This window comes from Oryctolagus cuniculus, chromosome 8, assembly GCF_051225735.1.
Source record: "Oryctolagus cuniculus isolate XC-2025 breed Fujian yellow rabbit chromosome 8, ASM5122573v1, whole genome shotgun sequence".
NCBI lineage: Eukaryota > Metazoa > Chordata > Mammalia > Lagomorpha > Leporidae > Oryctolagus > Oryctolagus cuniculus.
The window spans coordinates 72,651,761-72,677,015 of NC_142874.1; the positions used below are offsets into that span (position 1 = coordinate 72,651,761).

Here is a 25,255-nt window from a genome sequence, read left to right on the forward strand (position 1 = left end):
CTTTGCAGCCATTTGGGAGTGAGTAGATGGGTGGAAAATATTTCTGTTTCTATAATTCTGCCTTTTAAACGATTAAATACATCTTAAGGAGAAAAAGGGTGGGGGGACATCTGTCAAGCTTTAAAACATCAGGGGTGTCAACTAGGGAGTTAATGGAAAAGCGAATCAACATTTCAGAACTTTTTTTTTTTTTTTGGACAGGCAGAGTGGACAGTGAGAGACAGACAAAAAGGTCTTCCTTTTTGCTGTTGGTTCACCCTCCAATGGCCGCTGCGGCCGGCGCATCGCGCTGATCCGTAGCCAGGAACCAGGTGCCTCTCCTGGTCTCCCATGGGGTGCAGGGCCCAAGCACTTGGGCCATCCTCCACTGCCTTTCCGGGCCACAGCAGAAAGCTGGCCTGGAAGAGGGACAACCGGGACAGAATCCGGCGCCCCGACCGGGACTAGAACCCGGTGTGCCGGCGCCGCAGGCAGAGGATTAGCCTAGTGAGCCGCGGCGCCGGCCATCAGAACAGTATTTTAAACCATACTGATGACCTACCAAAGAGAGAGAAGTGAAAAACGATTCTGGATGATCCCATGGCGGACCACCAAAGAGCACTTCTGGGCGGCGCTCAGCGGCCAAAAGGCTTGAGACCCCTCTAGCGCAGCAACGCCTCTCATTGGGTCCTTTCCAGGTGGCGTCAAATTGCAGGCGTCCGATAGGAGGCGGGACTTCCGGATCTGGGCGCGCCAATTCCGGTCTCGTCGGAAATCCGAGTAGAGGAAATCCTTGCTGGTGTGCAGTCGCAGGAGGTATTTCCTTGTAAAGTTTGCTCCAGTGATTCGCGAGATTGGACAGGGGTTCATTCAAGAGTGGCGAGTATTCGGGTGGTGAAAGACGGAACATGGATAGCCGCTTGCAGGAGATCCGAGAGCGGCAGAAGTTACGGCGACGGCTCCTTGCACAACAGGTCAGCAGCCAGGGATGGCCCAGGTGGGGAGGGATCTCAGATGCGCCTGCGCGACCGCACTGTCGTTCTCCTGCCTTTCTCTGTCCTTGCTTCCTAATTCTGTCAGCGCCTTCCTGATCCCGCGACCCTGAGCCCTGGGCCTCTGGTCTTGTTCTCATTTCCCGTCGTGACCTGAACTTTCTTCCAGTTCCTGCCGCGGTCGTTGTGGTGCCACACTGAATGCTATGATTAGGCCTCACTAGGCTAATCCTCCGCCTGCGGCGCCGGCACACTGGGTTCTAGTCCCGGTGGGGGCGCCGGATTCTGTCCCGGTCGCCCCTCTTCCAGGCCAGCTCTCTGCTGTGGCCAGGGAGTGCAGTGGAGGATGGCCCAAGTGCTTGGGCCCTGCACCCGCATGGGAGACCAGGAGAAGCACCTGGCTTCTGGCTTCGGATCCGCGCGGTGCGCCGGCCGCGGCGGCCATTGGAGGGTGAACCAACGGAAAGGAAGACCTTTTCTCTCTCTCTCTCACGGTCCACTCTGCCTGTGGGGGGAAAAAAAAAAGAATGCTGTGATTACTTTCAGTAGCCTCTAAGGAACGCATGCCAAGTGTCTGGCTAGGGCCTCCACGAGGAGGATACAAAGCTTTGGTCTATAAGTAAATTACTGCAGTTCGTGGAAGGAGAAGCGACGTGTCCCCTAGATTTCCTTTCAGTATTCAGATGGTGTTCTGTGTCTTGTTATTTCTCGTAGTCAGCATCAATTCTTGAAATGTGGCTTCGTTGTTAACAGTGCTTTCTTTGGGATCATTTCTGAAGATAAGTAGTAGTAAAATTTTAGAGCCTGCATCTTATCTTATGTATACACTGTGTATACACAATGTTCTGATCATTCACAGCAACCCCTTGAAATGGATGTTATTATTTATTTCTTCAATAGTGAAATAGGGTTTAGAGGTTAAGTACTTTTAGCCTTGGTCACTCACGTCTCCAGCAGGATATTGAACCTATGTTCCTCTCAGCAAAGCTTGTCTTGTTTACCATTTTTCACTGCTTCTTGAGTATGAGTTAATTAACGTTTGCTGATTAGAGTACACATGTATAAAATACAGATTGTCCCCCATCTGCTTAAAGTCAGGGCTTTGTTTTCCATTCTTCCATTCAGATCAGTACATGTGATTAGGGAAATGATCATAGGCTTTAATGAGGCATCTTTGCCGTTAGTTTTCATAAATAATTTAGTACTAGTAAATGCATACCTGAAACCTGTCCTCTTTTATGATCTGATGAACAGATTTGTGATATACTGTTGAAGTTGTGGGAATTCGGAATCAGATCTGTCCTTTGTCTCTCAGGCATTTCACTATTGGACAATCCAGGTATCCTTTTGAAGTCTTTTTACCAACTTCTTTTATCATGTTATTTTAAAAAACATTTGTTGCCACCGCATAAGGTGCTTCACTCACACATTCTAAACTTTAATCTTTGACTTAAAACACATTCATGTAATGATTTTTTAGTTTTACACTAAAAAAAGTATCAGAGACTCTAGTAGGTATTGACAAATGAATTATGAGTGAGTACACATAAATCTTAACAAGACTACAAGTATATTCCAGAAGGAAATCATTTAGTTACGAAGTAAATAACGAAAATCAGAACTTCAAATGTTATGGTCTTAAATATTAGACCAGATTTAGTAGCTCCACATCTAAGGTTTTTTCTACCTGCCCCTCTTCAGTGCAGGGATGGTTGGCTGCTCAACACACTCCTCCTCCCCCTTTTCCTTTCTTTAAACTGTGTACAGTGAAAATTGTCTTCATTGTATTTTTGTTCTCTGGTAATGTAATAAGCATGATGGTTTCTTCTATTAATACATCATTCCAGTCTGGCTGGTAGTTTTGTACAGTATAGTGTATGAATTGCTGTGCTGCAAAGCCAAACAGCTGCGAAATATTGAAAAATCATTGAAGTATATAAAAATTGCAGTATCTTTAAAATCAGTAAAATGGACTAGCATATTATTTATCTTGTTTTTCAGTTAACAACTTTGCTCTCTGTGGGAGGGAGTCTTGTGTGTTTGGGAGGGAGGGAGGAGGAAGTCAATTATTTGAGTAAGTCTATAGTTGACGTCTCTCTTAGCTTCATTGTGACCGTTGAAATCACTTGAATGCTTAGAAAAGTCTGTCAGTTTGATGTACTTTTAGTGGCATTTTAAAAGTGGTTAGATTCCATAAATGGCAAGTACACCTGAAGTGAGGATACTGCAATTTTTGGGGGGAAAGAACAGCAGCTCTTAAGTGTTTGCATTTTCTATTTTGGGGGCAGGGAACTGTCATTCATTTTGCACAATTTCTTGAACTGATGTCAGCACCCAAATGGCTCCTGAATTTAAGTCTGGGATGACATCTTTTATTTTTACATGAATCTCTAAACAATTCTGTGAGCAAAGTTTGTAGCTGCTCGAGTATTGTCTGTATGGGAAGTTCCAGTAAACCACAGCTATGGCAAAGGTTATCCAATGTTATGCTTGGAGCAATCAGTACATATCAGTTTCTGATGTTTCAGGCAAGAAGTGGGGTAAATAATTGTGACCACTTAAAGCTACTTGTTAGCATGGAAGACTTCTCCATTCTATCTTAGTAAAAAAAAAAAATGCACTTGACATAGTAACAAATTGGTTCTGAATTATGCAACTGTTTGCTGTTTAGTAAACTAGCAAATGATGAACAGGTTTTGTTTTACATATACTGGGCAATATGAGTAAAATTCTGTCCTTTTTTTCCCCCTTTGAATGAGGTCGTCCATGTTGGAGGAAAAGACTTGCACTATTGCATTTATTTTAGGGACACAGATTTTCATAATTTCCATTTTGGGGGGGCTTAAGATTTTTTTATTTGTTGATTTAACAGTTTTACACTTTCTGATGTATAGTACTTGAAGTTCTTAACCAGAAAATTACGTTGAAGTTTTGACGCCTTTATTCAAACTTCTTTTAAATAAGTGGCCATTTTTTGTCAGTGTTGGGTCTCTCTCCCCCAACCATCCCTTCCTCCACCAACCATATTTTTCCTCTACTATTTTTTCCTCCTCATTTTACATATATGTATATATACATGCACACAGATGTGGGAGTATATATATGTATAGTGTGTGTGAGTGTGTGTGTGTAATTTCCAGTCCAAAATATTGCCCTGTCCCCCATGAAAATTGTTTTGGCACCAAAAGTAATGACCCTCAAAGAGCTTACTAAGTGCATAAAATTTAATAATGACTGTCATTTATTAAATCCTTTCTTCAAATCTACAAATTAGATGATGGAAGCTTAGAGATGAGCAAGGTCACAGAGCTGGTAAGTTTGCAAATTACAATTGTAATTTAGGCCTTTTCACGCTCGTTCTGGTCTACTAGCTATCTCCTGGTCTTCCAGTTGGATGCAAACCAAGAATGCCCCGTGAAACAGTAGCTTGAGCGTTTCACTTGCCTTTCTCTGTGTGAACATGACAGACTTGTTTATTACTCTCTGGGATAGGATTTATGTAGTATACACCTTATGGTTTTTCAAAGTTGCTTTCCTTCCTTTCTGAATTTCATCTATCTTCATGGTGCAACCCAGAACTTAGTGATGAAATTTATCTTAATCTCTTAGGCTTATGCACTTTCTATAAGCTTAATTTTCCTTACCATTGATTCTTCCACTACTTATTATATAACTGTCATATAGCATATAACGAGTTTGAGTGCAGTCTTTGCATTTGATTCCTGTTGGATTAATCTACCTTAGCATTGCTTCTTGCACAAAGTAGACTTTTAATAAACACATTTGTTAATTGACAAGATACCATGTGTGTGATTTGCCTAGTTTGCTTTTGTCTTTTGGGTGAGAAAGTTGGGTGCAGTAACTCCCAGACAATGATGTTGGCAGTTGAACTACTGCTTGGCTAGAAAATTTTACCTCCATTAAAAAAAAAAAAAAAAAAAGAGGAGGAGGAAGAAATGTATGTGTCTATTAGAAAGGCAGAATAACAGAGAAAGGGAGACAGACGTCTTTTATCTCCCATAACAGGCAGGGCTGAGGCTTGTAGGCAGCGTTTGGACAAATCAAGGCCCGTCTTGGCTTGTGGAGTTCTTGGGCTAAGAAAAAATGCAACACATGTTCATTACCAACCCCCTATCATTTGGAGGGTTCCAATGGATCCATTGGTTATTAATGTTGGCTGGACCACTATTGCTTTTCCTCCTTTGTATGGGATGTTTTCCGTGTGTTTTACAACTTATGTTAACTTTGCTACAGTCTATATGGACTGAGATCCATCATTTAAAACTTGATACTAAACTTCCTTTGTAATCAAAATAATTGATATTTGGCCTAATATCATATCCATTTTTAACTCTCTCCCAATGCCTAGCTGGAATGGTCCTCAAAGACGGGTAAGACACTCAGCATCCTGTACCAACCTAAGACAGGACTCTAGGCCAAGCTGCCAGAGTTACCAATGACGGGTAAGGGCAGAGATGACTGAAGGCAACCTAAGACAGAGGCCATTCTCAATAAAAATAAAAAAGGGGGAGATGTAGGCAGCCTTTGGACAAATCAAGGACAGTCTTGGCTTGTGGAGTTCTTGGGATAAGAAAGTCATATACTCCCATCCTGAAGGAGGATGTTAATCAAGAACACTCTGTTAAAATTATCTGTACTATTGGAGGCCCCAAAAAGTTGCATACATATGTTGTTATCTTTTGTACTTCTTTGTGCTTCTTTGATCTACAGCTGGTTATGTATAAATACCACCGAGACATTAGAATAAATGAGCCTTGATCAGCCTTGTTGTCTTGGCTCCACTTCTCTGTGCCCTCTTTTCATTCCCACTCCCTCCTTCAGGTTCCATTCGACTGGTGTGGCTGGCCCGCACAGAGGCTAAAGCCACGAGCCTGGAACTCCATCCAGGTTTGCCTCATGGACTGGAGCCGCCATCCATGGCCTTCCAAGAAAAAAGCTAGATTGGAAGCCGAGCAGATGGGAATTGAACTAGCACACCAATATAGGTTGATGGCATTACAAACAGTAGCTTAACCGACTGTACCACAGCATTTACTCCCTACTTGTTACTTTAACTTGTAGCTTTATTTTAAAAAATCATATATGCCTTTGTTTAATGCCAAATTTTCATAATTATTAAAGTAATGTACTTAGTTCCACCATAGTAAAACTCTGTTGTTGTCTTGATCTAGTCATTTCACAATTTAAAAAAAAATATTAACATAGCAGCTAAGATGTCCAGGTCCTAAATTGGAGTGTCTGGATTTGATTCCTGATTCTGATTTATAACTCCTGATGTAGACCCTGGGAGGAAGGAATGATAACTCAAGTAGTTGGGCTTCTGCAACCCATGTTACCAAGGCTTGGCCATTGGGAACTTTTAGGAAGTAAACCAGCAAATATGAGCCCTCTTCCTCTCTTTCTCGATTTCTCTGCAACATATAATATTTTTTTTAACTTAAAGCATTTCTGTGGTCATACATTGTATCCTAATGTAGATCCTAGTAGAAAATCTTCCTTCATTCTACACATATGTGTTGAAGATCTATCAGGCATTTTACTACTTGGTAAACATATGCATCCCAACAAGGCAGTCAGGGTTCTTAGCCTCAGGGAGTTTAGAGCTTATCAGGAAGAAGTGAACAAAAGTAAACTGGTGAAATGATTCAGTTACAAATGAAATAATTGGAAGTTGTGATAGAAACTATAAAATAGCACAAATAGAAAAGAAAATAATTAAACTTATGTTAAGATATAAAATTATTAAGAAAAACTGTAAAAAAGTGAGCAATGGAAGGGGGCTACCTGTCCTATATATATATATATATATATATATATATGTATATATATAATCATTATATATAATAATCATGGAAGAATTATCTTTGAAGAAACTTGTACTCTCCTGAGATATAAAAGCGGAATAGATAATCATACGAAGAAAGTTAGAAAGCACTCCAACTATAGGAAGTAGATAGATGTATTGCCTACTGAGTAAAGAGAAAACGGGTCAGGAGGATTGTATGAAGGAGTTGAAATTTCAGAAACAGTTAATATATTAAAAGAGATTTATCCTTAGAGAAAACTGAGGAGAATCATATGAAGTGGGTAGAATAAAAGGTTGGGAGGCAGTGTTTGAGATCAAGGCTGGTGACTTGCTGCTCTGATACTTTAGTATGCCTTCTCGCCTCCCCTGAACTAAAGAGATTATTTAATGCAGATTTGTTCATACCTTTCTTGTACTTAAAAGTGTTCCTCTAGATTTTTCAATGCCTAGGAATTACCTTCTGCCTTTCTTCTTGTGGCTTCTAAAGTTTTCCCTAAATTGTTCCTATTCTATAGCCAGTCTTTTCTTAACTATAATTTGGTTCTATTTGTTATATTTTGTGAAATTTTCCCAGCTGCCAACCAAAAGTGACATTACATTTTATAATTATTAGAAAAACTTAGCTTGAAAAAAACTGGATCCATTTTTGGTAGATTATGGACATAAGATGCTTCTACACCCTTTATAAATACTGTTGCTTTTCAGATGCTACCACTACTAAATCATGTTTTATTATTTATTTTAAACTAGGAAATTGGCTAAAGGTAAATGTATTCATTTCAAATATAACTGAATACATAAAATGCTTTTCTATCTGTTAAAATTATTCTTAGTTAATGTGATTTTGTTCCAAGGTGTTTCACTTTGTCTTGCAGGTTAATTAATCTATTTGTTTGCTCTGCGAGATGTTTTTTATTTTTATTTTTATTTTTGATACTTGATATATTAAATGCCTAGAAATGCTATGTAGTGCATTGTGATCCAGTTTTTTTTGTTTGGTTTGGCTTGGTTTTTGCCTTTTCTCAGTTGGGAGCTGAAAGTGCTGACAGCATAGGTGCTGTGCTAAACAGCAAAGATGAGCAGAGAGAAATTGCTGAAACAAGAGAAACTTGCAGGTCAAAGAATTTGTTTTGTTTTTGTTTTTTTCCTTTTTATTGGCATGTTAGTATTTTGAAAGGGTGGTTGTTTTAATGGTTTGGAGTGTGTGGATTTTATTGTCAATTTATGAAATATTTTCAAAAAATATAGTTCTCATTTACAGGTTAGAAAATGTCAGATGAAGAATTAGCTTATATATCAGAAATAGTTGCATATTTCTAAAATTTTTACAGAAGGAAATATATTTTACCTTGAAAATAGTATTTTTGATAGTTTAGAAAGTTATAGAATTTTTGAATACTGTAGTTATGAATTTGGATATTAATTTTGCTCAGCACAGATTAAAATTATATGTAATTATGTGCAGAAGCTTTTTGATGAGACATAATATAGAAATTTCTTTTTATAATATATCCTTCAAACAGCTTATTGTCTCATTCAGTTGCTTTTGTAAAAATAAAGCACAACATTACTAATTAATAAGGTTTATGACTTTGGATGATTTATAAACTGAGTAAATAGTTACTAGTTAATCAGGAAAAATTTTCTTTGTTCTGTTTTATAACCTGTTATTTAATGTTATTATTATGTGCATTTATACATCTTGTATATATTTATGTGTGATGTGCATATTTTGTTGTTAGGGCTTCCTATGATACCTCTGCTCCAAATGCAAACGTAAGTACTTGGATGAAGGGGAGACAGATGATGACAAAATGGAAGAATATAAGGCAAGTAGAAAATGGAATAATTTTATATAGTCAATAAAATAAATAAATCCTGTGTCCAGCATTAGCTTAGGATGCTTGTATTCCATATTGGAGTGCCTGAGTTCGAGTGCCAGTTCTGCTCTTGATTCCAGCTTCCTACAAACATGTACCCTGGGAGGCAATTATGATGTCTTAAATAATTGAGTTCTTGCTACCTTGTGGGAGGCCTGGATTGAGTTCACAGCTTTTGGCTTCCTCTCTCCCCTGTTGTGGATATTTGGGTGTGAACCAATGAATGGGAGCTTTCTCTCTCTCCTTCTCTCTCAAATAAATTTTTAAAAATAAGTTAAGTTTATAACAAAAAAAATATTTTAGCAACTCATGGTCTAAACAGTAGTATAGAACCATTTCTGAAAAAGCAAAGAAAACTCAATTTCTAAAATTATAATTGCAATATTTATTTGATAAGAAAGTATTATATACTCAAAAAACCTACCTCCATTTTTTTTCAAGTTAATTGTTGTATATATTTAATAAAGAAGATAAAGCATAGTTTCCATAAATCACTAGAAAGTTCAATGATGGAACTAATCTAGTGAATATTCTTGTGTGTTGCATTTTGATATATCCTAATTTGTAACCTAAATATTTTTCTAAATATTTTGTTGGGCTTAACCCTGTATAATTGTTGATAAGTAATATTTTCAGCTTATAAAAGTGGTATTTTCAAATGGTTCAACCTAAAAGAAATAAAACAAGCCCCATTGGTGGTTATTTCTTTTATGACTCAAGCTAAATTCTTACATGTAGTGTATTATAAATGAGATAAATGAGGCTAGATAATTCAGTAAATAAAACATTAGTAGTTGCAGGTATCATTCATGATAATGATGAAATTTTTATTTTGTTGTAAAAAATCAACCAGTTGAAGCCCATTATAAAGAAAGAAGACTCCAGTGTTTTACTTTAATGCCAGTTTGAAAGATTACATCTTAGGGTAGGGAAAGAAAACATTTATGTTGAGTATTAATCAAGATATGATAGAGGAATGGCCCCTGAACATTAAATATTTACATAATCTTTTTCAAGGATGAACTAGAAATGCAACAGGAGGAAGAAAATTTGCCATATGAAGAAGAGATTTAAAAAGATTCTAGTACTTTTCTTAAGGTAAAATAATCTTCAAATCTTGTAACTCTTCATATTTAAGCTCCATACTGCCAGAAAAATTTTTAAATACTTATTTGTCTTCAAGATCTTTTTTAATTATTGAGAAATCATTCTAATAAAATAGATGGCATTAAAAATTATTCATGAAGGGTCAGCACTGTGGCGCAGTCAGTTAATCCTCTACCTGTGGCACTGGCATCCCACATGGGTGATGGTTCTAGTCCCGGCTGCTCCTCTTTGGGTCCAGCTCTCTGCTATGGCCTAGGAAAGCAGTGGAAGATGGCCCAAGTGCTTGGGCCCCTGTACCTGCATGGGAGACCTGGAAGAAGCTTCTAGCTCCTGGCTTTGGATTGGCTCAGCTCCAGCCATTGTGACCATTTAGGGAGTGAACCAGCAGATGGAAGGCTTTTCTCTGTCTCCCTTTCATTGTCTGTAACTGCCTCTCAAATGAATAAATAAAATCTTAAAAAAATATATTCATGAAAGATTGGTTTTACATTTAGCTATTTAGGGTGAGATAATATTGTATTCATGTAACTGTTGATGAGTAATGTTATTTTAGTTGTGTTTTCAGTTTTTCAATTTCTCTTTGTATCTCATATAATAAAAAACCAATTACCAAGTTAATGTATTCACTATTGGATTACATACTTTTAATTTAATTTTGACTTTTCCTTTAGGGAACACAGAGCTTAAACCCCCACAATGATTACTGCCAACATTTTGTAGACACTGGACATAGACATCAAAATTTCATCAGAGATGTAGGTAGGTCACATGTTTTTGGGATATGCTATTGCTAGCTCTGGATTATATTGAAGTAATTAATCCATTTTGTCTGTTATTTCTAACCAAGTTATTTTTTCCTAGCTCGACTTCCTCTTTCTGTTCTCAGGGCTTCCAGTGTATCTTCCTTTGCCATTAAGTCATGTTGTTATTTTTTTCTTTGTTCTTTTTTTACTTTTGGCTCCAATTTGGTTCTGTGCCTATTCTTGCATTTTATCATTTTATTGAGATAATTTATATATGACCCATCTAATCAATTTATAGACTACAGTTCACTGGGTTTTAGTATAAACACTTAGTTATGCAATCATTACTACAAAAGATTTTAGAACATGTTCATCCCTATAAGGGATTCTTGTACCCATTAATAGTTAGCTCTTACTTTTCCCTCTCTTCTGCCCCCAGCCTTAAGTAACACTAATCTACTTTCTATCTACATATTGCCTTTTCTGGATATTTCATTTAATATAATATATGTTCTTTTTTGATGAGCTTCTTTCACTTAGCATAATACTTTCAAGTATCATTGCTGTAGCAAGTGTTCATACATAATTTCTTTCTATTGCCAATGATATTCCTATGAGTGTGTGTGTGTATCACATTCTATTTATTCATTTGGGTGGTTTGCATTTTTTCACTGTTATATGCAATATTGTTATGAATATTTATGTAAAAGTTCTTATGTGGGTAGATGTTTTCATTTTTTCATTATATGATTATGTATGGAATTTCTGGTAATTCCCTGTTTAACTTTTTGAGAAACTACTGAACTGTTTTTCAGAGTAGTTGCATCATTTTACATCTCTACCAGCAGTGCACAAGGTTTCCAGTTTCTTTACATCATGGACAATGTTATTGTCTGTAGTTTTTGATGATAGCCACCCCAGAGGGTGTGAAGTGGTATCCCATTGTGGGTTTAATTGGCATTTTCCTGCTGAGTAATGATGTCCAACAACTTTTCATAAGCTTGTTGACCATTTAAATATACTTGGAGAAATCTCCAGTTTGCTGCTTTAATTGAATTTTTGAAAAGTTATGGAATTGTAAGAGTTCACATAATCTGTGTGTGTTCTTTATATATTCTGGGTATAAGTGTCTGCAGTCTTTCCCTTATTCTGTGAGTTGTCTTCACTTTCTTGATGGTATGTTTTGCGATTTTGATGCAATCCAGTTTATTTTCTTTTATCACATTACTCTTGATGACAAAACTACTTTTAATGATTTTATAAGCAAAATTTAGGTATAGCATAAAAAGTTATAGAAATTGTACAGTCAAATTTGGATATAAACCTTTTAGCTCTTAAGACACTTGGTTTACCATGGCAAAGACAATGTGTGTAGAAACCATACCAGATTAAGAAAAAGTTGTACTTTCTGATTTATAGATGATAGAGTGCTAACTCTACTGTATTGAAACCTGACAGTAATAAAGTCTGCAAATTTATTTTATTTAAAATGTGGTCCACAAACATTCACTGAGAAAACATTTTTCTTTTTTATGTTGAAGTTATTAATTTTTTTGTTATTTTTTTTACTTTTGCTTTTAAATTAAGAAGTTTTCATAATTTATATCATTGTAAGTATACTTCCAAAGAGGGAAAACATGGAAAATTAAAGAAGTACTTGTTTTCTCTGCTTTGAATAACTTTCCAAATTTTAATATTTAAGAGAGGAATGCTTTTAGGTAAAAGGAGAACCAAACATATAAGAAAGATAATTGTTTTTTCTTTTCCTGAAAATAGGATGATTAAACTTGATGTAACAAGCAGACTGTTTATCTCAATATATAGGAGAAATAGAATGATATATGTTCTTGAACTAGGCTTTATTAGATCATTAAAAATTCTAGATCTTAAATGTTTTAAAAAATATTAGAGTGCTATGTGGATTGGGTTGTTTTCTTGGGGGGGCACATAACCTTTGCATTCACTGATACTTCAGTTGGAATGAAATTGAGAGTTTTATTGTAGAATATTCCCATTTAAGTTGTTTTGCATGTTTTCTATATTTAATAAAATACGACCTGTGAGTTATTAGAAGAACATCAAAGAAATCTCAGTATGTGGGAAAGTCTACATACACAATAATATTCAGCATATTTAAAAATACTCTTGGGGCAGGTGTTTGGCCTCATCATTAAGCAGCCAGTTATGATGCCATGTCTCACATCAGAGTTTCTGGGTTCAAGTCCCAGTTCTAGCTCCTGATTCCAGCTTCCTGCTAATGCACTCTGGGAAACAGTAGGTGATAAACTCAAGTAGTTGAGTCTCTGTCACCCAAGTGGGAGACCTGGATTTAGTTTCTAGCTCCCACTTCGCCCAAGCCTAGTCCCATTTTCTGCAGGCATTTAGGGTATGAATCAACCGCTCAAATTAAAATACTTTCATGGTATGTAAACATAACTCTTCAGTAGAGGTTGGTAATCTGAAAAGACTATTAATACAAATATTTTTATTCATGAGAAAAACTAGCCAAAGAAAATGTCCAGGGGACGGCACTGTGGCATAGTGTCGCCACCTGCAGTGCCAACATCCCATATGGGCACTGGTTCGAGTCCCACTACTCCACATCCGGTCTACCTATCTGCTGTGGCCTGAGAAAGCAGTAGAAGATGGCCCAGGTCCTTGTGCCCCCACACCCACATGGGAGATCCTGAAGAGGCTCTTGGCTTTTGACTTCAGATCAGCCCAGTTCCAGCCATTGCAGCCATTTGGGGAATGAACCAGCAGATGGAAGACTCCTCTCTGTCTGCCTCTCTGTAACTCTGTGTTTCAAATGAATATATAAATCTTTTTAAAAAAAGAAAAAAAAAAAAGAAAATGTCCATATTTAGAAATTAGTTTTTAGAAGGAAGAATTTGAAACTTAGAAATAGTCTTCATATCCTAACTGAACAATTGAGAAGAAAAAGTAATATAATATTCCTTAGAAAATTCAGATAACGATAAAAGAAGGTTCAGAGATTCACATTTGAGTATGGATTTTCAGTGTTAAAACAAGAGGATATCCATGGGGAATAAGTTGATTTTTACTTTGTAGTGTAATTAAGTCCACGTCTTAAGAAAGAGCTTGGTAGATTAATGTCTTTACTGAAGAACGAAGACCTCCATGAAAAGATACTTAGGAATTAACTTGTGATTGCTTATAAAATCGCATTTAAAAATCTGATTTTTGCGTTTTAATCAAATAGGTACTTACAAGCAGATATAGAAGCATTTGACATCAGAGAACTAACACCCAAGTTTGACGTGATTCTTCTGGAGCCCCCTTTAGAAGAGTATTACAGAGAGACTGGTATCACTGCTAATGAAAAATGCTGGACTTGGGATGATGTATGATGACACTTTTTACATTGTGATTAATTTGTTTTTCAAATAAATATGCTTGCTCAATCAGAAAGTGAGATCAAAATATCCATACTACTGTGGGGATTATAAATATAGATTTATAGTATTTGTTGTAGCTGAAGGCCTAAAGGACATTGAAAAATATTATCTTTGATTCCTCTCCTTGAGGTAAAAATAGAGTAGATGGTAAGTAGGCTATCAAAGACTCAGAATACCTTCTTAGCGACCTTAGATATATAACTAGAAAGGCCTAAAAGCAGAGAGAATGACTAGTAATTTATTCTGTATTTGATTAGTTTTAGTAATATCTGAATGTGTGTGTGTTTGTCATATATGCACATACGGACATAAACCATTTTTTAAAGGAACTTAACAGTATACATAAAAAGAGTATGCATGCATACTATCATTATAATATAACTGTGATAAAGTTATATTTTCCTAAATAAAATATTTTAAAATGTAAAGAAATAAATAAGTTGATGACTTCAGTTAGTTACATAAATGTTTGTTTTTACTGACCAATACCAAAAATAAGAAATACTTATCAAGTACCACTTGTACTAGGTACTGGATAGTCAAAGATGAGTAAGACTTGGTACTTTACCATGAATAGCATACAGTTTAATGGAATGAACATTGACTTAAACCAATAATTATCTTTTCACTTTGTTGATTCCATAATGAGAACTGTATAACATGATATGAGGATAACTGACCAAGCGTATGAAGATGGGACATTTGAACATAGAGGATTTGACACCTAAACCATAAAAGAAATTTTGGAATTTGCCAGGGGGAAGAAAAATGTGGGATAGGGATTCCAAGCAGAAGGGATAGCAAATCAAATGGTGTGGACCCGAAACATGATGTCTGGTCTGGAAGGGAGACTGATCCTGAAACATGGACTTGGGATTATTTTCAGTTTCTGTTTTAAGATCTTGGGCCTTATTCTGAACACATAAAGATATCTTAATGAAAGATGTTTTTGAAAACCCTTGAGAGGTTTTAACTAGTTTTTAGTAAAATGGTTAGATTGCTGTGTGGAGGCTGGACTAGAATATAGGAAGTCTGGTGAGGGAGGAGCAATTAGAAATCTTTTCCAATAGCCTGGTTCTGAGATGAAGGGACCCTGAATTAAGATATATAGTAGTAAGATTAGAAAGAAGGTGATAAATTCAGTAATGTTTATGAGATAGATTTGGTGATTGGATGAGGAAGAATCCAGTATAACTCAAGGTTTTTGTCTTGGGATAATTGGGTCATTACCAAATGAGAAAATGTGAATTGAAGAGGAGCAGAGTTAGAGGGGTTAGATAATATTGAATGTGTTCGTTTTTATGTATATGTGAGCCATTCAAGTAGAAGAGGTAAGAGGAACATAAATTCAAAGGACAGAACTGGTCTCAAATAAGAGGTTTTAGAAAATTAGCATAAGGGCCAGCGTTGTGGTGTATTAGGTTAAGCCCTGTGCGTGATGCCAAAGTCCCATATGGGGCCAGTTCAAGACCCAACTGCTCTACTTCTGATCCAGCTCCCTGATAATGCACCTGGGAAAGCAGCAGAAGATGGCTCAGGTGCTTTTGCCCCTGCACCCACATGGGAGACCTGGAAGAAGCTCCAGGCTCCTGGTTCTGGCATGGCCCAGCCCCAGCCATTGCATCCATTTAGGAAGTCAGCAGATGAAAGATTGTGTGTGTGTGCGTGTAACTTTGCCTTTCAAGTAAGTAAAGAAAATCTTGGGGCCAGCGCCACGACGCAGTGGGTTAAGCCGCCATCTGTACTGGTTCTAGTCTTGTCTGCTCCACTTCTTATCCAGCTCCCTTCTAATGTGCCTGGGAAAACTGCGGAGGACGGTCCAAAGTCCTTGGGCCCCTGCACCCATGTAGAGGCCTGGAGGAAGCTCCTGCCTCCTGGCTTTGGCCTGGCCCAGACCCGGCTATTGCTGCCATTTGGGGAGTGACCCAGCAGATGGAAGATTTCTGTCTCTCCTCTCTTGCTCTCTAACTCTGACTTTCAAATAAATAAATAAATAAAATTATTTATAAATCTTTATTAATAAATCTAAAAAGTGATAAATCTTAAAGAAAAAAAAGAAACTTAGCTTATTAAACCCATGCAAGTAGATGAGTTTGAGGGTAGTGTCACAGGTAAGGTAAAATGTGGATTGACGGTAAAGCCTGAAGGGGATATTTACATTATAGGGGCATGTGTAAAAGAAATATGAAGAAGAATCGGTCAGAGATTAAAGAGGAGAATGAGGACAATATGAATGTTTTAAAACCACAGAAAGAGTATTTCAATGAGTAAAATCAAGGAGTATCCCATGTAGGAGAGAGGTAGGGTGAGGAAAGGACTGCTGTGTCAGGAGAAACTGCTCTCAGTCCTGTGTGTCCCTTTCTGAGTTCATTGTAGTTACTTTTAAAACTATTTCTCAAGATTTGCCTCCAGTTCTTTTCAATGTTTTTGCCTGTGAGCTTTAGTATCTTGGTACTTTATACTTTTATGGCTCTTACCACATTAAAACAGTTTCTTCTTTGCTGATTATAAGTGCAATCTGTGCTTATTGTTGAAAAATCAGAAATTACACAGTGTAGGAATCCCAGGTCTTAATATTCTTGATGTTTGTTGATGAGAATTTTTTCAGATAGATTGTACAAATTTACATTCCTTCCAGTACTGTTTAAAGAATGTCTGGTTCACTATATCCTCATCAAATTTGAGTATTAATATTAAGAATGTCTTTGTCAATTTGATTAAAAGAAAAGAAAATTTAAGCAATGAATATTATGTCTTTGATTAGTAGTTCTGCTAAACTTTATTTTCTCTAGCTGTTCCATGAGGTTTGGTCAGTAAAGACACAAGAGCTAGGCCGGCGCCGCGGCTCACTAGGCTAATCCTCCGCCTAGCGGCGCCGGCACACCGGGTTCTAGTCCCGGTCGGGGCGCCGGATTCTGTCCCGGTTGCCCCTCTTCCAGGCCAGCCCTCTGCTGTGGCCAGGGAGTGCAGTGGAGGATGGCCCAGGTGCTTGGGCCCTGCACCCCATGGGAGACCAGGAAAAGCACCTGGCTCCTGGCTCCTGCCATCGGATCAGCGCGGTGCGCCGGCCGCAGCGCGCCGGCCGCGGCGGCCATTGGAGGGTGAACCAACGGCAAAGGAAGACCTTTCTCTCTCTCTCTCTCTCTCTCACTGTCCACTCTGCCTGTCAAAAAAAAATAAAAATAAAAAAAAATAAAAAAAATAAAAAAAAAAAAAGAACATATTACTCAGAATCTTAATAAGTCTTGATGGTTGTTTTGGATTTAGGATGAATTGAAAACAAAATGCTTTTATGTGATAATATTGTTTTGGTTTCTTCTAGATTATGAAGTTAGAAATTGATGAAATTGCAGCCCCCCCGATCATTTATATTTCTTTGGTGTGGTTCCGGGGAAGGATTGGACCTTGGGAGAGTGGTAAGATGGTGTCTTTTTTTCCCCCAAAGAAACCTTTTATTTAAGGAATACAAACTTCATGCATTTTGTAAGTACAACTTTAGGAACATAGTGAAGATGGTGTCTTTTTAAAGCAAATGTTTAAATTCATAAGAAAAAGTAATAATACGTTGCATAGTAAGTGTGAAGGTTAATGTTTTATCCTTTGTTGCTTGAATAGTTCTAAAATATTCAAAAGAAAAAAATGTTCAGAAAAGATTTAAAAAGGCAGTTCCTTAAATCAGTTAAAGAGCATTAAAAATGTATCTAGCCCTTTAAAAATAAAATTTATTGCAACTCGGAAAAGAACAGTTCTCAAGATTTGAAGCTCCACATTTTAGCACAGTAATGAGCTGCTTCATGTCATTTGTTGTTCTTTATTAGTAGCTGTACAATGTTACTCTGGATAGCGTTGACACCTGAATTCCAAATGGAAGCCAGAAGTCAAATTGGAAAACACAGCAAATTATAACACATAGTTTGAAAAAATGAGTGAGCATGAGAAAGAAGTCATAATACTTCTTTTTTTAAAGATGTTTAGTTGTGTTTCAGTGTTGTGCTTTGTTTTCCTTCTTCCTTTTTTATTGATTGGAGTATTTTGCCAAAAGGAAACAAATTAATATTTTAACCAAAGTGTAAGGGGAGCTTTCTGCTTAGATGTTCGCAGTCTTCAGTTTTGGTCTCAATTCAGTTGGTATCAAACACTGAGACTTTTGGACATACTTTGTAGGTTTCAAGTTCTTTGATGTCTTATTGGATGATAGTTTCCAATTTTAGAACATATTACCTGTTAAATAGCAAATGATCTCATTTAGTCATGGTAATTTAGGGAGCCATCCATTTGACAGGTGAAGAATTTAACATTGTATTTGATAACAAGTAGAACTGTAGTGAGATAAATTTGTGCTCAAATTCTGAAATTCTACAATTAGTTGATATTCTTTATATAAACAATGAGTTTGAGGCTTTTAGGTGGTATCATTGCTTGTCATTTATTAACTCCAAGGTAATATATATAGCAATTGGGTATCACCATTTTGTTTGGGGTAACTCAAGATGCTTTGGAAAAACAAGGAAGTAGAAAGAAATGCAGGTTTTAATAGGTATATTGGTATTATCCTTTTTAGCTCTAATGTCTGACTTTGGTCTTTAGGTCTTTTGTCTCATCGCCACCCTCACCCAAATTAGGTTGAAAATGATTACAAGGCCGGCACCGCGGCTCAAAAGGCTAATCCTCCACCTTGCAGCGCCGGCACCCCGGGTTCTATTCCCGGTCGAGGCGCCGGATTCTGTCCCGGTTGCCCCTCTTCCAGGCCAGCTCTCTGCTGTGGCCAGGAGTGCAGTGGAGGATGGCCCAAGTCCTTGGGCCCTGCACCCCAGGATAAGTACCTGGCTCCTGCCATCGGATCAGCGTGGTGCGCCAGCTACAGCGTGCCGGCTGTGGTGGCCATTGGAGGGTGAACCAATGGCAAAGGAAGACCTTTCTCTCTGTCTCTCTCTCTCACTGTCCACTCTGCCTGTAAAAAAAAAAAAAAAAAAAAAAAAAAAAAAAAAAAAAAAGATTACAAGGTTTTGTCTTTTTTTTTTAAGATTTTATTTATCTATGATGACAGTAGAAGGTAATACATGTTGAGAATCCCTTATCTGAAATGTTTGGGACCAGAAGTGTTTCAGATTTTGGAGTTTAGAATGTTTCCGTAGACTTTACCAATTGAACACCCCAAATCCAAAATCTGAAATGCTCTAAAATCTAAAACCTTTTGAGTTTTCTCTCAGCACTCAAAAACTTTCAAGTTTTGGATCATTTTGGATTTCACATTTGTGGATTAGTGATGCTCAATTGGTATTTTAAAGGTTGTGATATGATGAAATCCTTTCTATGTTTTGATGTTTAACAATATATAGTAAATCAGTATCCAAAAGATGTATGAGACTGCAAAAACTTTGTGGGAAATGTTTATTATTAAAAAACTATGCAAGATTTCAAAATGTTTACACCAAGATAAACTGATCATTTAATTCTAATTTTCCACAGACGTTTTCAAGTACTCACATGAATATATTCTATATTATGGCTATATACATATTTATTTTTTAAAGATTATTTATTTAATTTTTTTTTATTCGAAAGGCAGAGTGACAGAAAGGGAGAGATAAGAGAAAGGGATCTTCCATTCTCTGGTTCACTACCCAAATGCCTGCGAAACCAGGTCTGGGTCAGTCTGAAGCCAAAACCAAGAACCTCATCTGGGTCTACCATGCAGGGTGTCAGGAATACAAACATTTAGGTCATAATTTGCTAGCTACCAGATTTGTTAGCAGGAAGCTGAATCAGAAGCAGAGTCGGGACTCAAACCTGTGTACTCCAACAAGGGATACAAGTGTACCAAGTGGTAGCTTAACCTGCTGCACGCCAGTGTCTGCTTCAGTCTATTTGGAGACTAGCATTTCTTATATTTCTCCACTAGAACAAAACCAAAACCATTTTGACACTTGGGAATTTAGTGTCTCAAGAAAATTGTTTAATGCTGGTTGGTTATTTGAAGTATTGCTTAAATTAAGCATTTCTTTTTGTTTATTTGTTATTTTTAGTGTTTATGCAAGTGGGGTTACAGAAGATGTGAAGATATTTGTTGAATTAAAACCAATAAAAACAATCCTGGGAAGTCTAAGATTTTAGACCCAAAGGCTGTTTTTCAGAGAACAAAGGTATTGCCTTTTCTGTTTTGTTTTTCTCGTTATTTTCTCTCATACTTTTCCAAATTTCTGTATACTGTTCAATTACTTTTGCTGGAAAAAAGTCATTTTCTTCAACTTGTAAAAGTAGCCTTGAGCAGTATAGGAATATATCTAAGTTGGTTTAAAATGTTTTATTCACTATCTTAGATCAGTCTCCACCACCATGCTGGAGAGGGAAATATATATGTTCCTGTATGTCTTACACTGCTGTATTTATATATTACATGTGGGCTTTTAATGCTCCTCATACCCTGAATTTTTTTTGTTTTGCTAGGTTCAGAAAGAAGAGCAAAAATTCATAGCAAAATTCATAGCTGGCCAGTTTACAGACTTGTTTCTTCTTCTGTTCTTTTTCCTACTGAAGAACTGCTGAGAACTTCTGCTTCATGTTGATTCTGCTTTGCTAGTATCAGTCTTTAACCGCCTTTGCTCTTTACTCTTTAGGGAGCCACTGGTGGAAGATCTTACTTGTTCAGACTTTCTGGGGTTGGAATTATAGCTATGTAACAAAGTTTCCAAAAGAACAGGGTTTGGAGAGCTTCTGGGTTGGTGAACCTATAGAGTTGCTGGGGGAACATGGTGCACCCAGAGAGAGGGCCTGGAAGCTCCACATCCCTTCTCCTGTACATTGCCCTAAGCATCTCTTCCATCTGGCTGTTCCTGAGTTACATCCCTTTACAATAAACAGGTAATAGTAATTAAAGCACTTACTGAATTTCACAAGCCACTCCAGCAAGTGATTGAACCCGAGGAGGGGGTCTTTAGACACTCCAATCTGTAGCCTGTCAGTTATAAAAGCACATTGACAAGTCGTGATTGGTATCTGAAGTTGGGGGTCAGTCTTGTGGGACTAAGTCCTTAACCTGTGAGGTACACACTAGGTATAGATTGTGTCAGAATTGAACTGAATTATAGTGTCTGAGGAGAAGTGTAGTTACTTGGTGTGTGAAAACCCACACATCTGGTGTCAAAGAGCTGTCTTCTGAAAGTACTAAATGTAGAGTGAAAAACTGCTTTTCCTGTTTGCCTGACAGTCTTTCTACAACCATCCAGATGTTTCTAAAGTCTGTCCTCTTTTTGCCCACAGAACTATATCCCAAAAATTTGTAGAAATAAGGATTGTTTTGGAACTGAGGAAATCAGAAGTATAAATAAAATGTTATGAAGTAAGATTATTGATAAGAAAAAAAAATAATTGGTCTGTTCTTATTTAGGAACACTGTCTTATGGGGATCAAAGGAACTGTGAAGCGTAGCACAGATGGGGACTTTATTCACGCTAATGTTGACATTGACTTAATTATCACAGAAGAACCTGAAATTGGCAATATAGAAAAACCTGTAGAAATTTTTCATATAATTGAGCATTTCTGTCTTGGTAGAAGATGCCTTCATCTGTTTGGAAGAGATAGTACAATTCGACCAGGTATGACCTCAATTTCAACAACAAAAACAACTTTGATTCTTTGAGATATGGTTATAAAGGAAACAGACACAGGGTGGTATAAACTAAAATTCTAATGTATTTGAGTCATCTTCTTGCTGAACTTCAAATGTGAACAATGTTTGGTTCATACAAAAATTGAGAGGAAGTTCCTGAGATTTCCCATATACTCTGTGCCCTAGACTCACATCATCTCCTCTGTTATCATTGCCACCCCCACCACAATGATACGTTTGTTACAACTGGTGAATCTACATTGACGAGTCATCACCCTGGTCTGTAGTTTACATTAAGGTTCACTCTTGGTAGTCTGTGTTCTGAGGGATTAGACAAATGTGTGAGGACATGCATCCCCCACTGTTGGATCACACAGCATAGTTTCACTGCCCTGATAATCCTGCCTGTGTGCTCCACTTACTCCATTTACCCACACCTCAAATCCCTGGCAGTCTTTTTATTGTGATCCTGTCTTTTGTTGTTGTTGTTGTGTTATTACAATTGTCTATATAGTATATGACCTTTTCAGATCAGCTTCTTTCATTTAGTAATAGGCATTTAAGGTTCTCCCCTGCCTTTCCATGGCTTGAGAGCTCACTTTTGAATCGTATCCTACTGTCTAATTGTACCCACTTTATCCGTTTACCTACTGAAGGACACCTCAGTTGCTTTGAGGTTTTAGCAAGTAGGAATAAAACTGCCATAAATGCCCGTGTACAGGTTTTGGTGTAGATGTAAGTTTTCAACTCCTTTAGGTAAAAACCGAAGAGAAACAAGATTATAAATAGGAAGTTTTCAAAATATGATCATGATTAAGTGTTATTCATTCTGTAAGAGATCACTATTGGGTTGGTGATAGGAACATCTTTACAAGAATGCACTGGGGATTTGAACTAGCCCCTAAAGATTCAATAAGAGAAAAGAGGGTTGCAACTAAAAAGGATAATATTTTTCTCCTCCATTTCAGGCTGGCTCACAGTTGGACCAACACTTACAAATAGCAACTACAATGCAGAGACCTATGCATCCTATTTCAGCTCTCCAAATTCCTACCTGACTGGATGTACAGAGGAAACTGAGAGACTTCAACCAAAATCACCACCTCCCAAATCTAAATCTGATAGGGGAGGTGGAGGAAGGGGTGGAACTTCTGCTGGCTGCAGGAGAGACAGAAATCGATCCAACTTCCGAGGTGAGTGAGGTGGCTTTAGAGGGGTCCGTGGAGGGGTGCATAGAGGTGGCTTTCTACCTCGATAACTTTGGAAGACACTGATCCTGTTAAAGCCCTCTTACCCTTCATTATCGTTTGAATTTCTATTGGCAGGCTTACTTCAGAACTCAATTCCAGCTCACATTTTGCTTTAGTTTCTCTGAACTGCCAGGAATATCTTGGTCAACCTCCATTGGAGTTGTCACACACACTGTCTGGATTTGTGCAGGACAGTGAGTGATTCTGCCTCTTGGCTCTTGGCTTCAGATCGGCGCAGCTCCAGCTGTTGTGGTTACCTGGGGAGTGAACCATCGGATGGAAGACCTCTCTCTCTTTCTCTACCTCATTCTACAACTCTGCCTTTCAAATAAATAAAATAAATCTTAAAAAAAAAAAAATTGCTAGAGTCATCACCACCTCCTCTCAGGGAGAGCATCAGCAGTTAACTGGAGGTAGAAGTAGAGCCAGAGCTCAAATCCAGGCACTCTGATATGGGATGTGAGTATCCTAAGTGGTGGTCTTACTGCTTTCACCAAATGCCGCTCCAAATAACTAACTATTCTTTGTGGGTGAAAGGTGCAAGTAATGAGGCTAGTTTAATTGGATTTGGAGTTGGATTTTGAAACGACAGACAAGGTAATGAATCAAAAAAGAACCATTGTTACTTTGCAGTTAATGCCATCTGCTCAGCCTTTTTAGGACACTGTACTCCCACATGATGTAATATATTTAGGTTCAAATCAGTGAGCCATTAGATTTACTTAAAAAGTGATCCTGCTTACTACACCTACACATTTGCTTTCATATTATTTCCAGCTATATGTCTTAATCCACGATCAGAGCAGGTACCTCCTTGGATTTTTTATTAAGTGCCTGCTCTTGCCTCAGCCTTATCTTGGCCCTGACAATTCAGTACAAACAGTTCTGCTGAGCTCAGCTTCATATCAAGTGTATGCTCCTTCATGTTCAGCGTGGTCACACCAGGAGAACTTGTACTCTATAGGAAATGGTGGAATTCCCTTAGGAATTTCTCCATAGTTACTATTCTCACAAGGGAACTGTGGGAGGGCACCAAGTTTCCAGTTAATTATTTGAAGAGAACCTGAAGGCAGACAGATAGATCTTCCATTTGCTGGGTCATTATCCAAATGCCCACAGTTATTGTGGTTTTGATTTGCATTTCCTTGATAGCTAGTCATCCTGAGCATTTTTTCAAGTGTCTGTTGGCCATTTGAATTTCCTCTTGAAAAACTCCTGTTCAGGTCCTTTGCCAATTTCTCAACTGGATTGTTTGTTTTGTTGTTGTTAAATTTCTTGAGTTCTTTATCGAGTCCAGATATTAACCCTTTATCAGTTGCACAGTTTGCAAATATTTTTTCCCATTTTTTTGGTTGCCTATGCACTTTGCTGAGTGTTTCTTTTGTAGTGTAGAAGCTTCTTAGCTTGACATAATCCGCCTGTGCTTCTGTCAAAAAAAAAAAGGAAGTCTTTGCCTATTTCAGTGTCTTACAGAGTTTCTCCAATGTTCTGTAGTAATTTGATGGTACCTGGTTGTAGAATTAGGTCTTTGATCCACTGTAAATGGATTTTTGTATAAGATGTAAAGTAGGGGTCCAGTTTCATACTTCTGCATGTGGAGATCCAGTTCTCCCGGCCCATTTGTTGAAGAGACTGTCCTTGCTCCAGGGATTGATTTCAGCTCCTTTGTCAAAACTGCTTTTGGTCATATGGACATTTTGATGATATTAATTCTCCCAATCCATGAACATAAAAGATTTTTCCATTTTTCTGTGTCTTCTATTTCTTTCTTTAATTTTCATCATAGAGATCTTTCACCTCCTTGGTTAAATTTATTTCAAGGTGTTGAAAATTTTTGTTGTTATTTTGAATGGGACTAATCTTGTAAGTTCTTTGTCAAGCATGGCATTGTCTGGGTATACAAAGGCTATTGATTTTTTGCACATCCTGCAACTTTACCAAACTCATATCCTATGAGTTCCAGTAGTCTCTTAGTGGAATCTTTTGGTTCCCCTATATATAGAAGAATGCATGTACATTTTTTAAGAAGATTTATTTATTTATTTGAAATACAGAAAGGCAGAGGCAGAGAGAAGTCCTCCACCCACTGGTTCAGTCCCCAAATGGCCTCAGTGGCCAGATTTGAGCTGATCCAAAGTGAGGGCTACTTCCAGATCTCCCATGTGGGTGTAGTCTGAAAAAATTTCCAAAGATTTGTCTTCTAGCTCAGAGATGTTCTTCCTTCTGCCTCACCTTTTGTTAAGGCTTTATATTACATTTTTCATTTGATCTATTGCATTCTTCTAATATTTCATTTTGATTTCTCTTTAAAAATCTCAATTTCTCATGGGAAAAATTTTCATTCAAGTAATTTATACATTTCTTTATTTTGTAGATTTGCTTCTGATTGCTTTTGAATAATCCTATGATTAATCTTTTTTGAATTTTATTTCCAGCATTTCATCAA

General features: G+C 37.5%; 1 pseudogene across 1 annotated transcript; it reads left to right on the top strand.

Annotated features, from left to right (window-relative positions):
* Positions 1-755: 755 nt before the first annotated feature.
* LOC100343412 (N(6)-adenosine-methyltransferase non-catalytic subunit METTL14-like) lies at positions 756-22,817 on the top strand (annotated as a pseudogene). Its single transcript, XR_016211485.1, has 10 exons — positions 756-953; positions 7,825-7,913; positions 8,541-8,627; positions 9,696-9,776; positions 10,457-10,548; positions 13,752-13,893; positions 17,270-17,363; positions 19,974-20,090; positions 21,335-21,545; positions 22,528-22,817. The product of XR_016211485.1 is annotated as a N(6)-adenosine-methyltransferase non-catalytic subunit METTL14-like (transcript).
* Positions 22,818-25,255: the final 2,438 nt, after the last annotated feature.